The sequence below is a fragment of the Lissotriton helveticus genome, chromosome 3_2, assembly GCF_964261635.1.
Source record: "Lissotriton helveticus chromosome 3_2, aLisHel1.1, whole genome shotgun sequence".
In the NCBI taxonomy this organism is placed as follows: domain Eukaryota; kingdom Metazoa; phylum Chordata; class Amphibia; order Caudata; family Salamandridae; genus Lissotriton; species Lissotriton helveticus.
The window spans coordinates 496,499,260-496,512,388 of record NC_136062.1 but is presented as its reverse complement, the minus strand read 5'-3'; the positions used below and the strand labels follow the sequence as shown (position 1 = coordinate 496,512,388).

The window sequence follows — 13,129 nt, the reverse complement described above, 5'->3', positions numbered from 1 at the left end:
GTCCAGGAGTCAAGGAGGGCAGTCCAGGAGTCAAGGAGGGCAGTCAAGGAGGGCAGTCCAGGAGTCCACAGGACAGTCCAGGGGTCAAGGAGGGGCAGTCCAGGAGTCAAGGAGGGCAGTCCAGGAGTCATGGGGGGGCAGTCCAGAAGTCATGGGGGGGCAGTCCAGGAGTCATGGGGGGGCAGTCCATGAGTCATGGGGGGGCAGTCCAGGAGTCAAGGAGGGCAGTCCATGAGACAAGGAGGGCAGTCCAGGAGTCCAAGGAGGGGCAGTCCAGGAGTCGTGGGGGGGCAGTCCAGGAGTCAAGGGGGGCAGTCCAGGAGTCCAAGGGGGGCAGTCCAGGAGTCCAAGGGGGGCAGTCCAGGAGTCCAAGGGGGGCAGTCCAGGAGTCCAAGGGGGGCAGTCCAGGAGTCCAAGGGGGGCAGTCCAGGAGTCCAAGGAGGGCAGTCCAGGAGTCCAAGGAGGGCAGTCCAGGAGTCCAAGGAGGGCAGTCCAGGGGTCAAGGAGGGGCAGTCCAGGAGTCAAGGAGGGGCAGTCCAGGAGTCCAATGAGGGCAGTCCAGGAGTCCAAGGGGGGCAGTCAAGGAGGGGCAGTCCATGAGTCAAGGAGGGCCAGTCCATGAGTCAAGGAGGGCAGTCCAGGAGTCATGGGGGGGCAGTCCAGGAGTCATGGGGGGGCAGTCCAGGAGTCATGGGGGGGCAGTCCAGGAGTCATGGGGGGCAGTCCAGGAGTCATTGGGGGCAGTCCAGGAGTCAAGGGGGGCAGTCCAGGGGTCTAAGGAGGGGCAGTCCAGGAGTCCAAGGGGGGCAGTCCAGGAGTCCAAGGGGGGCAGTCCAGGAGTCCAAGAGTCCAAGGGGGGCAGTCCAGGAGTCCAAGGGGGGCAGTCCAGGAGTCCAAGGGGGGCAGTCCAGGAGTCCAAGGGGGGCAGTCCAGGAGTCCAAGAGGGGCAGTCCAGGAGTCCAAGGGGGGCCAGTCCAGGAGTCAAGGGGGGGCAGTCCAGGAGTCAAGGGGGGGCAGTCCAGGAGTCCAAGGAGGGGGCAGTCCAGGAGTCCAAGGAGGGGCAGTCCAGGAGTCCAAGGAGGGGCAGTCCAGGAGTCAAGGGGGGCAGTCCAGGAGTCAAGGGGGGCAGTCAAGGAGGGGTAGTCCAGGAGTCAAGGAGGGGTAGTCCAGGAGTCAAGGAGGGGTAGTCCAGGAGTCCAAGGAGGGGTAGTCCAGGAGTCCAAGGAGGGGCAGTCCAGGAGTCCAAGGAGGGGCAGTCCAGGAGTCAAGGAGGGGGCAGTCCAGGAGTCAAGGAGGGGGCAGTCCAGGAGTCAAGGAGGGGGCAGTCCAGGAGTCAAGGAGGGGGCAGTCCAGGAGTCAAGGAGGGGGCAGTCCAGGAGTCAAGGAGGGGGCAGTCCAGGAGTCAAGGAGGGGGCAGTCCAGGAGTCAAGGAGGGGGCAGTCCAGGGATCAAGGAGGGCAGTCCAGGAGTCCAGAGGGCAGTCCTGGAGTCAAGGAGGGCCAGTCCAGAAGTCAAGGAGGGGCAGTCCAGGAGTCAAGGGGGGCAGTCCAGGAGTCAAGGAGGGGCAGTCCAGGAGTCAAGGAGGGGCAGTCCAGGAGTCAAGGAGGGGCAGTCCAGGAGTCAAGGGGGGCAGTCCAGGGAGTCCAAGGAGGGGCGGTCCAGAAGTCCAAGGAGGGCAGTCCAGGAGTCAAGGAGGGGTGGTCCAGAAGTCCAAGGAGGGCAGTCCAGGAGTCCAAGGGGGGCAGTCCAGGAGTCAAGGAGGGGCAGTCCAGGAGTCAAGGGGGGCAGTCCAGGAGTCAAGGAGGGCAGTCAAGGAGGGCAGTCCAGGAGTCCACAGGACAGTCCAGGGGTCAAGGAGGGGCAGTCCAGGAGTCAAGGAGGGCAGTCCAGGAGTCAAGGAGGGGCGGTCCAGAAGTCCAAGGAGGGCAGTCCAGGAGTCCAAGGGGGGCAGTCCATGAGTCAAGGAGGGGCAGTCCATGAGTCAAGGAGGGGCAGTCCAGGAGTCAAGGAGGGCAGTCCAGGAGTCAAGGAGGGCAGTCAAGGAGGGCAGTCCAGGAGTCCACAGGACAGTCCAGGGGTCAAGGAGGGGCAGTCCAGGAGTCAAGGAGGGCAGTCCAGGAGTCATGGGGGGGCAGTCCAGAAGTCATGGGGGGGCAGTCCAGGAGTCATGGGGGGGCAGTCCATGAGTCATGGGGGGGCAGTCCAGGAGTCAAGGAGGGCAGTCCATGAGACAAGGAGGGCAGTCCAGGAGTCCAAGGAGGGGCAGTCCAGGAGTCGTGGGGGGGCAGTCCAGGAGTCAAGGGGGGCAGTCCAGGAGTCCAAGGGGGGCAGTCCAGGAGTCCAAGGGGGGCAGTCCAGGAGTCCAAGGGGGGCAGTCCAGGAGTCCAAGGGGGGCAGTCCAGGAGTCCAAGGGGGGCAGTCCAGGAGTCCAAGGAGGGCAGTCCAGGAGTCCAAGGAGGGCAGTCCAGGAGTCCAAGGAGGGCAGTCCAGGAGTCCAAGGAGGGCAGTCCAGGGGTCAAGGAGGGGCAGTCCAGGAGTCAAGGAGGGGCAGTCCAGGAGTCCAATGAGGGCAGTCCAGGAGTCCAAGGGGGGCAGTCAAGGAGGGGCAGTCCATGAGTCAAGGAGGGCCAGTCCATGAGTCAAGGAGGGCAGTCCAGGAGTCATGGGGGGGCAGTCCAGGAGTCATGGGGGGGCAGTCCAGGAGTCATGGGGGGGCAGTCCAGGAGTCATGGGGGGCAGTCCAGGAGTCATTGGGGGCAGTCCAGGAGTCAAGGGGGGCAGTCCAGGGGTCTAAGGAGGGGCAGTCCAGGAGTCCAAGGGGGGCAGTCCAGGAGTCCAAGGGGGGCAGTCCAGGAGTCCAAGAGTCCAAGGGGGGCAGTCCAGGAGTCCAAGGGGGGCAGTCCAGGAGTCCAAGGGGGGCAGTCCAGGAGTCCAAGGGGGGCAGTCCAGGAGTCCAAGAGGGGCAGTCCAGGAGTCCAAGGGGGGCCAGTCCAGGAGTCAAGGGGGGGCAGTCCAGGAGTCAAGGGGGGGCAGTCCAGGAGTCCAAGGAGGGGGCAGTCCAGGAGTCCAAGGAGGGGCAGTCCAGGAGTCCAAGGAGGGGCAGTCCAGGAGTCAAGGGGGGCAGTCCAGGAGTCAAGGGGGGCAGTCAAGGAGGGGTAGTCCAGGAGTCAAGGAGGGGTAGTCCAGGAGTCAAGGAGGGGTAGTCCAGGAGTCCAAGGAGGGGTAGTCCAGGAGTCCAAGGAGGGGCAGTCCAGGAGTCCAAGGAGGGGCAGTCCAGGAGTCAAGGAGGGGCAGTCCAGGAGTCAAGGAGGGGCAGTCCAGGGGTCAAGGAGGGGCAGTCCAGGGGTCAAGGAGGGGCAGTCCAGGAGTCAAGGAGGGGCAGTCCAGGAGTCAAGGAGGGGCAGTCCAGGAGTCAAGGAGGGGCAGTCCAGGAGTCCACAGGGCAGACAAGGAGTCCACAGGGCAGTCCAGGAGTCCACAGGGCAGTCCAGGAGTCCACAGGGCAGTCCAGGAGTCCACAGGGTAGTCCAGGAGTCCACAGGGCAGTCCAGGAGTCCACAGGGCAGTCCAGGAGTCCACAGGGCAGTCCAGGAGTCAAGGTGGGCAGTCCAGGAGTCAAGGTGGGCAGTCCAGGAGTCAAGGTGGGCAGTCCAGGAGTCAAGGTGGGCAGTCCAGGAGTCAAGGTGGGCAGTCCAGGAGTCAAGGTGGGCAGTCCAGGAGTCCACAGGGCAGTCCAGGAGTCCACAGGGCAGTCCAGGAGTCCACAGGGCAGTCCAGGAGTCAAGGTGAGCAGTCCAGGAGTCAAGGGTGGAGGTCCAGGAGTCAAGGGTGGAGGTCCAGGAGTCAAGGAGAGCATAGGTCAGGAGCTACGACACTGGGGATACAATTAGGGGTTTGGAGGTGTGGAACGGAAGTAGAGGTCGGGGGGCCCTACTGGGCTGCACCAGAATACAACAGCATAGGGAGAGCAGGGGGTTGGTGGTGAGGAGGACAAAGCAGTCCTGTAAGAGGGCAAAGCAGGGTAAGGGAGAGGCAACAAGAGGTCAGAAAAGCACAGCTACGGGTCACAGGCGGCACAGGAGGGCGTGGGGGCAGAGGGGTAGAGCATGGGGTCAGTAAGGGTACATGGAGGACAAGAGTTAATGGAATGTTTGAATGGGGTTGTAGTGCACTATGGGGGCGTGATGAGTCTGGAAGAGAGCTTTCCTGTGTAGCGCAAAGTCTGCAATCAGGAATGACTTTTGGCGCTTGGATGGCGCTATCATGAATGGGAGGGGTGTACCAGAACGGGCATGCTAGTGGGTAGGGTCTGTCTGAGCTGAGGGGTCGGGTTAGGCGAGATATAGGGTTCAGTTTGAAGAATGGGTGGGGGCTGCTATGGAGGGGGTCAGTCTGGTGGGGTCAGTCTGGTGGGTCAGTGTGGGGTAAGTGGTTGCTCTTAAGGGCATGCTCTGCTAGGGAGGAGTCAGTCTGGGTTGAGGAGGAGTGAGGCTGGGTTAGAGGGGGGGTAACTCTGGAGCGTGGTCAGTCAGGGTTGAAGGGGTCCGTTTGGGTTGGGGGGAGTGAGGCTGGGTTAGAGGGGGGGTAACTGGAGCATGGTCAGTCAGGGTTGAAGGGGTCCGGTTGGGGGGAGTGAGGCTGGGTTAGAGGGGGTATGGTCAGTCATTAAGGGTTGGAGGGGTCAGTCTGGAGGGGCATGCTCTGCTAGAGAGAGGCCAGTCAGGGATGGAGGGGGGGTCACTCTGGAGGGGCATGCTCTGCAATGAAGGGTTGGTCAGGGTTGGAGGGGTCGGGATGGAGGGGGATGCTCTGCAATGGAGGGGTCAGTCTGAAGGACCAGTCTGGATTGGAGGGGTCAGTGTGATGGAAGAGGTCACTCTGGAGGGTCATGCTGTGCTAGGGAGGGGTCAGTCTGAGGGCATGTTCAGGTAGGGAGGGGTCAGCTAGGATTGGAGGGGGTCAGTCTGGGGGCATGCTCTGGTGGGGTCAGTCTGGGGGTCAGTCAAGGGTTGGAGGGGTCAGTCTGGAGGGGCATGCTCTGCTAGAGAGAGGCCAGTCAGGGATGGAGGGGGGGGTCACTCTGGAGGGGCATGCTCTGCAATGAAGGGTTGGTCAGGGTTGGAGGGGTCGGGATGGAGGGGGATGCTCTGCAATGGAGGGGTCAGTCTGAAGGACCAGTCTGGATTGGAGGGGTCAGTGTGATGGAAGAGGTCACTCTGGAGGGTCATGCTGTGCTAGGGAGGGGTCAGTCTGAGGGCATGCTCAGGTAGGGAGGGGTCAGCTAGGATTGGAGGGGGTCAGTCTGGGGGCATGCTCTGCTGGGGTCAGTCAAGGGTTGGAGGGGTCAGTCTGGAGGGGCATGCTCTGCTGGGGGGTCATTCAGGGATGGAGGGGGTCAGTCAGGGATGGAGGGGGTTAGTCAGGGGGGGGCTCTGCTGGGGGGTCAGTCAGGGATGGAGGGGGTCAGTCAAGGGGGGGCTCTGCTGGGGGCTCAGTCAGGGATGACGGGGGGTCAGTCAGGGGGGGCTCTGCTGAGGGTCGGTGCAGTGATCGGTCACTGTGAGTGAATGTTGGGGGCAGTGTAACTGCAGCAAGTTGGGGGGGTCAGTACCAGCGGGGCCCGCTGCTTTCTTACAGGGGGGGGGGGGGCAGCACAACTTCAGCAACGGGTGGGTGGGGGTCATAGCCGGGGGGGGGCTGCTCCCAATAAGGGGTGGGGGTTAATCTGAGGGTCCTGCTCCCCGGGGGGGGTGTAGTCTGGGGGTCCCTCCCCGGGGGGGGGTGTAGTCTGGGGGTCCCTCCCCGGGGGGGTGTAGTCTGGGGGTCCCTCCCCGGGGGGGGGGTGTAGTCTGGGGGTCCCTCCCCGGGGGGGGTGTAGTCTGGGGGTCCCTCCCCGGGGGGGGGGGTTGTATGAGGGTCCCTCCCCGCCGGGTCCCGCTCCTCACCTTCCCCCGCGCTCCTCCAGTCTGCCCCTGCCATCCAGCCTCCCCGGCTCCGGCCTCCAGCCCTGGGCCCCGCCCGGACCCCGCCCCTCCTCTCCCCGGCCCGCCCCCTCCGGCCCCGGCCGCAGCAGCCACGTCTCAGCCGCCTCCGCCCCCAGGCCGGAACCCGCGAGCCCGGCCGCGGCGCAGCACGGACCAGTGAGGGAGGCGCACTTCCGGCCGCGGCTCCAGGGGGACTGGAGAGGGTGGGACACGTGTGTGCGCACGCGAGGGGCGCGGTGCAGCCACTTCCGGAGCGTCGGCCAATAGGAGCCCGAGAGTCCTAACGGAGCTTTAGAACAACAGGGCAGCGTGTTCTCGAGACATCCCCCGGGGGCACGAAAAGAGCTGACACGAGTGCACGCGAGGGGGCGCGAGCCCATCACTTCCGGAGCGTCGGCCAATAGGAGCCCGAGAGTCCTAACAGAGCTTTAGAACAACAGGGCATCTTTTCCCTGAACGTCCCCCGGGGGCACGGAGAGGGCAGACACGAGTGCCCGCGAGCCCAGCACTTCCGGAGTCTCGTCCAATAGGAGCCCGAGAGTCCTAAAGGCGCGGTAGAACAACAAGGCAGCGTGTTCTCGAGACATCCCCCGGGGGCACGAAAAGAGCGGACACGAGAGCACGCGAGGGGGCGCGAGCCCAGCACTTCCGGAGCCTCGGCCAATAGGAGGCCGCGCCGGAATCTGTTGAGTCTGGGCACGTGCGTGCCAGAGCCCCCCCCCCAGCTGGAAGCCACTGCTGCACCCCAAGACCTTGTGCTGCCCCCTGTGGTGTCCTGCTTTATAATCTTACTTAATGAATGTGACATAGAACTTTTAGTCATGTTAGAATGTTACTATATGAATAGTTCTAGAGAACTTTGCATGAGCTGCTTGTTATTACCAGCTAAGCTGTCCTGCTGCTTGGATGGGATTCAATCCTCAATAAATCTCACAACTGAAATTCATCTTTTATCTGCTCATCTTATTTATGAACCTGTTTCACTGGCGCAGTCGCCAGAGGAAAATAAGGAGAAGAGGAATCTCAACAAAGAAAATGGGTGAGGAATAATAATTTTTCCTGTGGATTTATTCAAAATTAAGAAGAAATATATTTCATGCTTCATAGCGCTTAAGGATTGGGAGCTTTCGCCGCATATTGCCAATTATGTAATTTGTTGGGTGGTAATCGATGCGGGCTCATCCTGGACAGTTGTTTTAAGAAGTGGACTTATTGATGATGTTTTCTTCACAATATTTTCTATGCCAGCGGTGATTAGCAGGAATTAGCTTGGTTAAAAGAGACTGAAACTGAATTTATTAAAAAAAAAGTTTAAACAGTTGATTTTACCACAAATCCTCGTGTTTGCAGTCATGGATTGGATTTCAGAAATTAATTGAGTGTGCAAACTGTCAGTGGCAATCAAATAAACATTATTTTCTTATATGAAGTTTGTAAAGTGTAAAGTATTTCAGGAAAGTTACTGTGATCCGGCATTATTTGAAACCTGGAAGTCATCGTGATCGAGCATTGTTCAAAGTTTCAACGGTCCATATTGCAACTGGCACTCACCTCGAGCATTCATCGCGAGCAGGCATTTTCTTTTGAAAGTGTCCTCTGCCAAGGGAGAATCTTCATTGTGGTCAGAACGCGCTCTGTTGAGCATTGGAGGCTTCCGTAGAGTGGTGTCACGTAATAAACAACCTTCGTTGTTGGTCGGAATGTGCAGTTTTATTATTGCCTATCGAACATTGAAGACTTCCGTACAATGGTGATGCGTGATCACGTAACTGCGTGCCAACCATTTTCAGCATCGGAAACTCATTAGAACTTACGAGTGTTGGATTTCGAGAAGACGTGGTCATAACAGTGAGTAAAGAATAACGATCAACAAATAACAATCAGCAAACATTCTCCGGACTTCAGTACGTTGATTTTATTTACTGGTTCTCATTTTAAGCTACATCAACTTGTGGAACAGTGCCATCTAGTGGATTTTTACGGAACATTACAATTGAAGAGTTTAATGGCACAATTTCATTTAATTTCATTTTCGTTCATTAAACTTCAGTAAAATTCAATAACATAATTTTCTTTTACAGGACACGCTTAATTTCCTCTATTTACAATATATATATATTCAATATATATGCTACATAATTAATTACAATGCAAAATGTTACTGCTGCACCATTTTTTTTAAATGTACCTAGTGATCCTCCTATTCCCTGGAAGAAATGGAAGGTAGTATTTGGTAGATATGCGAGAGTTTGTGGACCATCGCTCAGTTCTGAAAGAAAGTCATCATTGTTATTGCACTGTTTAGGGTCAGAAGGGCAAGACGTCTTCGATAATTTGCCTGAATTATCAGCAGAAGAAGAAAATGGTCTCAATGATTATGAGATATGTATAAAAAAATTAGGTTTACATTACTTACCTAAAGTAAGCACAATTCTGGAGCGCTATCAATTTGCGAAAAGAATGCAAGGTGATGACAAAACTGTTGAAGGTTATATCACATACTTGAGGAAACTTGCCTCATGCAAATTTGGCAATTTGACTGATGAAAGGATCCGTGACCAATTTATGTTTGGATGTAGTATGGAAAAAGTGAGAGAGGAATTGCTAGATGCGAGATGAACCTTCATTAGATTAAGTTATAGGTGTTGCGAAAAGAATAGAACATTCAATAAAGTGTGTTGCAGTGCTAAAGAAGGATTCAGATAAAGTTTGCAAAGTTCAAGATAGTAAGGTTAAGGTTAGAGCGGAATCTTTGTCTAAAGAGAAACAGAAGGGTTCTGTGCCACATAATGGAGCAGTTAAAGAAAAGTGGACTGGTGCTAAGTGTTTCAGGTGTGGGAAAACGGGACACTTAGCGAATGATAAAAAGTGTCCGGCTTTGCATCTGACATGTGTTAAATGTAAGAAGATAGGTCATGTAACTTCTTTATGCAAAACTAAACCCATACATAAAGTAAAAGAGGTGGAAATATTTGAGAATGACTGTGAACAGTCAGAAAATGATGAATATGAATGTTGACAAATCTTAGTACAAGCGGTTGATGGAGAAAAAAGAAAAAGTAGTCACTATGATTATATTTTATTAGATGGAGCAAGCACTAGAGTTTTATTTGACTCTGGTACGAGAATAACTATCGTTTCAGGTGAATTTTATTTGAAAAACTTGAAAGGAAAAGTGAATCTTTTGAAACCAGACATTAAACCCTTAGGCTATGGAAGTGAACTGATTAAGCTGTATGGATATTTTATAGGTCTTATCGAGTTTAGGGAAAGACTAGTTTCAGGGAAAATTTATGTTTCTAAGAAAGGAGACAGTTTGATAAGTTGGTTCCATCAGGGTGATCTTGGGGTTTACTTAGATCCCAATGCTGATCCTCCAATTCAATTGAGAGAAGTGGTAAATTCTGTAGCAAATGGATCTGATCTCACTTTCAACTTTGTGAGTGAATTAAAAAGAAAGTATCCTAAGGTGTTTAGGAATGAGTTGGGGTGCTTGAAGGGATACAAACATAAAATAGTATTAAAAGAGGGAACTATTCCTGTCAGTTGTAAAGTGAGGAGTGTACCCATTGCAGTTAGAGATGACACGAAGAAGGAGATTGAGAAGTTGAGAGATGGTGGCATTATTGAGGATGTTGAAGGGACTGAGTGGTTGGCCCCGGTCGTAGCAGCGAGAAAATCCAATGGGGATTTAAGATTATGCATAGATTTGAGGCAGTTAAACAAATGTGTAGTGGTGGACAAGTACCCTTTGCCTAACATTAATGAGTTGCTAGCGATGCTGGGGGGTGCTAAGGTCTTTAGCACCATGGACCTTACCTCAGCATATCACCAAATTGAGTTAGATGACTCGTGTAAGAACTTGACGTCCTTTATAACTCCCTTTGGCACTTATAGATTTAGGCGCATGCCCTTTGGCTTAGTTTCAGCCTCTTCTGTTTTTCAGAGAGTCATGGAAAAAGTCTTACACGGTCAGGAGGGTATGTATGTATATCAATATGACATTTTGATATATGGTGATGATGTGATTCAACATGATGAGAGGCTTGAGAATGTTTTAAGAAAATTGTGTGAGCATAATTTGACAATTAAGGCAGAGAATTGTAAGTTTAAGACAGACTCAATAAATTACTTAGGACATAACATCACTAGTGAAGGTGTGAAACCTAAATCAGAGTTGGTAAACACAATTCAAGAGATGAGTTCACCTACTTGTAAGAGTGATCTGATGAGATTTTTGCGTGTTGTAGAATATTATTCGAAGTTTGTGAGAAATTTCGCTGATTGCGCTGTAAATATGAGGCTTTTACTGAAGAAAGGGGTGGAGTTTGTATGGTCTAAAGAGTGTGAAAATGAATTTCAAGAAATTAAAGGAAAACTGAAGTCTGCTCCTTCTCTCAGTAGTTTTAACCCACATTTGAAACCAATACTCATTACGGATGCAAGTGAAAAGGGTTTGGGCGCAGTTTTGCAACAGATGGGTCCTAATGAAATGCAAACTGTAATGTTTTTGTCTCGTACCCTGAGAGATCCTGAGACAAGATACTCAGTAGTGGAACAAGAATCTTTGGCTGTATTTTGGGCAATAAAAAAGTTGAAGAAGTTTCTTTGGGGAATTGAGTTCGAGGTACGAACAGATCACAAACCTTTGATTGAGATATTCAGTAAAAAAGGTCTTGATTTGATATCAAGTAGAATAAAGAAGTGGATAATTGGATTACAGGAGTATAACTTTGTGCCCCGTTATATTCCAGGATTAGATAACAAAGTTGCTGATGTGCTTTCCCGTCTGATTCCGAGACATCAGACTCTGAATGATGAAGTGGAGGATGGTGATGAATGGGTTTGTTTTGTGGAACGTAATATAATTTCTGTAGAGAAATGGTGTGAAGAGATGCGTCATGATGAAATTTTGATTGGAGTGGTGAAGTTGATTAATAAAGGTTGGGTGAGTAACAAGGAAGGATCGGTTGGTTGCAGGAATTATTGGTCATTGCGAAATGAACTTTCTGTTGATAAGGGATTATTGTTTCGTGGCACTAGAGTTATTCCGCCTACAATTCTTAGGAAAGAATTGATAGACATGGTACATTCTACGCATGATGGATTGTGTAAGTGCAAAGAAAGGTTACGCATGACATATTGGTGGCCAGGGATGGATAATCAGGTGGAGAGAGTTGTACGTGATTGCGTTGCATGTTCATTGAGTGATAAGTCCAAATGTACTCGTGTACAACCCATGGTGTTAAGAAGACGTCCATCTGGACCTTGGCAGGATGTTGCTTTGGATATTGTAGGTCCTATTACCAAAAAAGGAACACAAACTTATATTTTAGCTATTATTGATATGTTTTCGTGATGGCCAGACGTGTATTTTTTAACATGTATTGACTCTAAACATATTATAAGATGTTTGAGAGATTTGTTTTCAAGAGAAGGAATTCCTAATACTTTGTTGTCAGACAATGGGGTTCAACTTGTATCAGAGGAGATGAAAAAGTTTCTTTCCGCTAAAGGTATTGTCCATAAAACATGCTCTCTTTATCATCCAGAGGCCAATGGTATGATCAAGAGGTTTAACCATCTGTTAAAAGACTCTATATCTCTTTCAAAATCAGCTTCCCTGGATTGGAAGTCAGAAGTTATGAGTAAAGTTGAGGAGTACAGATTGTTTCCTCACTCAACTACAGGTAAAACTCCTTTCTTGTTGTTCAGAGGAAGAGTTCCTAACACGAATATAGAATCAGGATGGGTAAATAGGTATGCTATACTTAAAGGAAAGGAATGCAAATGTAGTGAAGATGAAGTTATGAGAAAAGAGGAAGAGAAAGCTAAAGCAAGAAAGAGTTACTTTGATGCAAAGAAAAGTGTAAAAACAACTAAATTAATGGTTGGTGATTTAGTCATGATAAAACGTCCTGGTCTAATGGGAAGTGTTAATTCGAAATTTATGAAACCAATTAAGGTTATCAAAGTATTCAGGAATGCTGGTAAAACCCAATATTTTCGCATTTGGAATTTAAATAGAGTGGTTGTTGTCAGAAACAAGTTAAATTCTTCCTCGAAATGTATTGATGATGCTGTTCAAGGAAATGTTGTGAAACGAAGTTCTTTAAGAGTCGGAGAAAGACCCCAGTATCTTTCTGACTATGTTTAAGAGTCGGGAAAAGACCTTAGTATCTTTATGTCTATGTGTGAGTAGTTATTTTAGTATTTTTTATTATTTGTTTGTATAAAGATGGGAGGTATGTGGTATCTTGCTTTATAATGTTACTTAATGAATGTTACATAGAACTTTTAGTATGTCATGTTAGAATGTTACTATATGAATTGTTCTAGAGAACTTTGCATGAGCTGGTTGTTATTACAAGCTAAGCTGTCCTGCTGGTTGGATGGGATTCAATCCTCAATAAATCTTACAACTGAAATTCATCTTTTACTCTGCTCATCTTGTTATTTTAGAATGTTACTATATGAATTGTTCTAGAGAACTTTGCATGAGCTGGTTGTTATTACAAGCTAAGCTGTCCTGCTGGTTGGATGGGATTCAATCCTCAATAAATCTTACAACTGAAATTAATCCTTTACTCTGCTCATCTTGTTATTTATGAACCTGTTTCACCCCCCTTTACCCCAGGGGAGGGTATGTGGCCGGGCCATGGATACATGGAGACACCCCAGGGAGCAGACCCGGACTGACGGACAGAGGCATGCTGCAGTGATGGACACCCCCCCTTTCATAAAACAATAATAAAAGAAGAGGAAAAGGAAAAAACAATAAAATGCACCCATTAAAACATTTCAAAATCATGACATTTCTCAGGGTACTTAATTTTCCTTCACATTTTGGAAAATTAACTTTCTGAATTGTTAGATTTTATTTCTATCACGATTTTTTTTTGTTCAGCAGTACATAATCATTGAATAATGTACACAAAGCAGTCAAAACACAAAAAACTTTGTTGATGAACAAAATATGCAGTAATAACAATCAAAAAGATAAAGACTTAGTACCAGAATCATTATTTCAACACGGAATAACATTAACGTAAAATGTAAATTGTTGCCAAACTAAGCGCGTAATGGAGCCACTGAAAAGCAAGAGTGAAAATGGGTGGCAAGTCTGAAATATTATGTTACAGTGA

At 50.8% G+C, this 13,129-nt stretch overlaps 1 protein-coding gene across 2 annotated transcripts in view; it reads right to left on the bottom strand.

Annotated features, from left to right (window-relative positions):
• SLC39A13 (solute carrier family 39 member 13) overlaps positions 1-6,042 on the bottom strand; it is a 176,865-nt gene extending 170,823 nt beyond the window's left edge. The window contains exon 1 of one of the 2 annotated variants that reach the window (XM_078684492.1): positions 5,946-6,042. The gene's annotated coding sequence lies outside the window, so the exon portion shown is untranslated. The remainder of the gene's footprint in view (positions 1-5,945) is intronic. The other variant, XM_078684493.1, reaches the window with a different exon arrangement.
• Between the last annotated feature and the right edge of the window lie 7,087 nt (positions 6,043-13,129).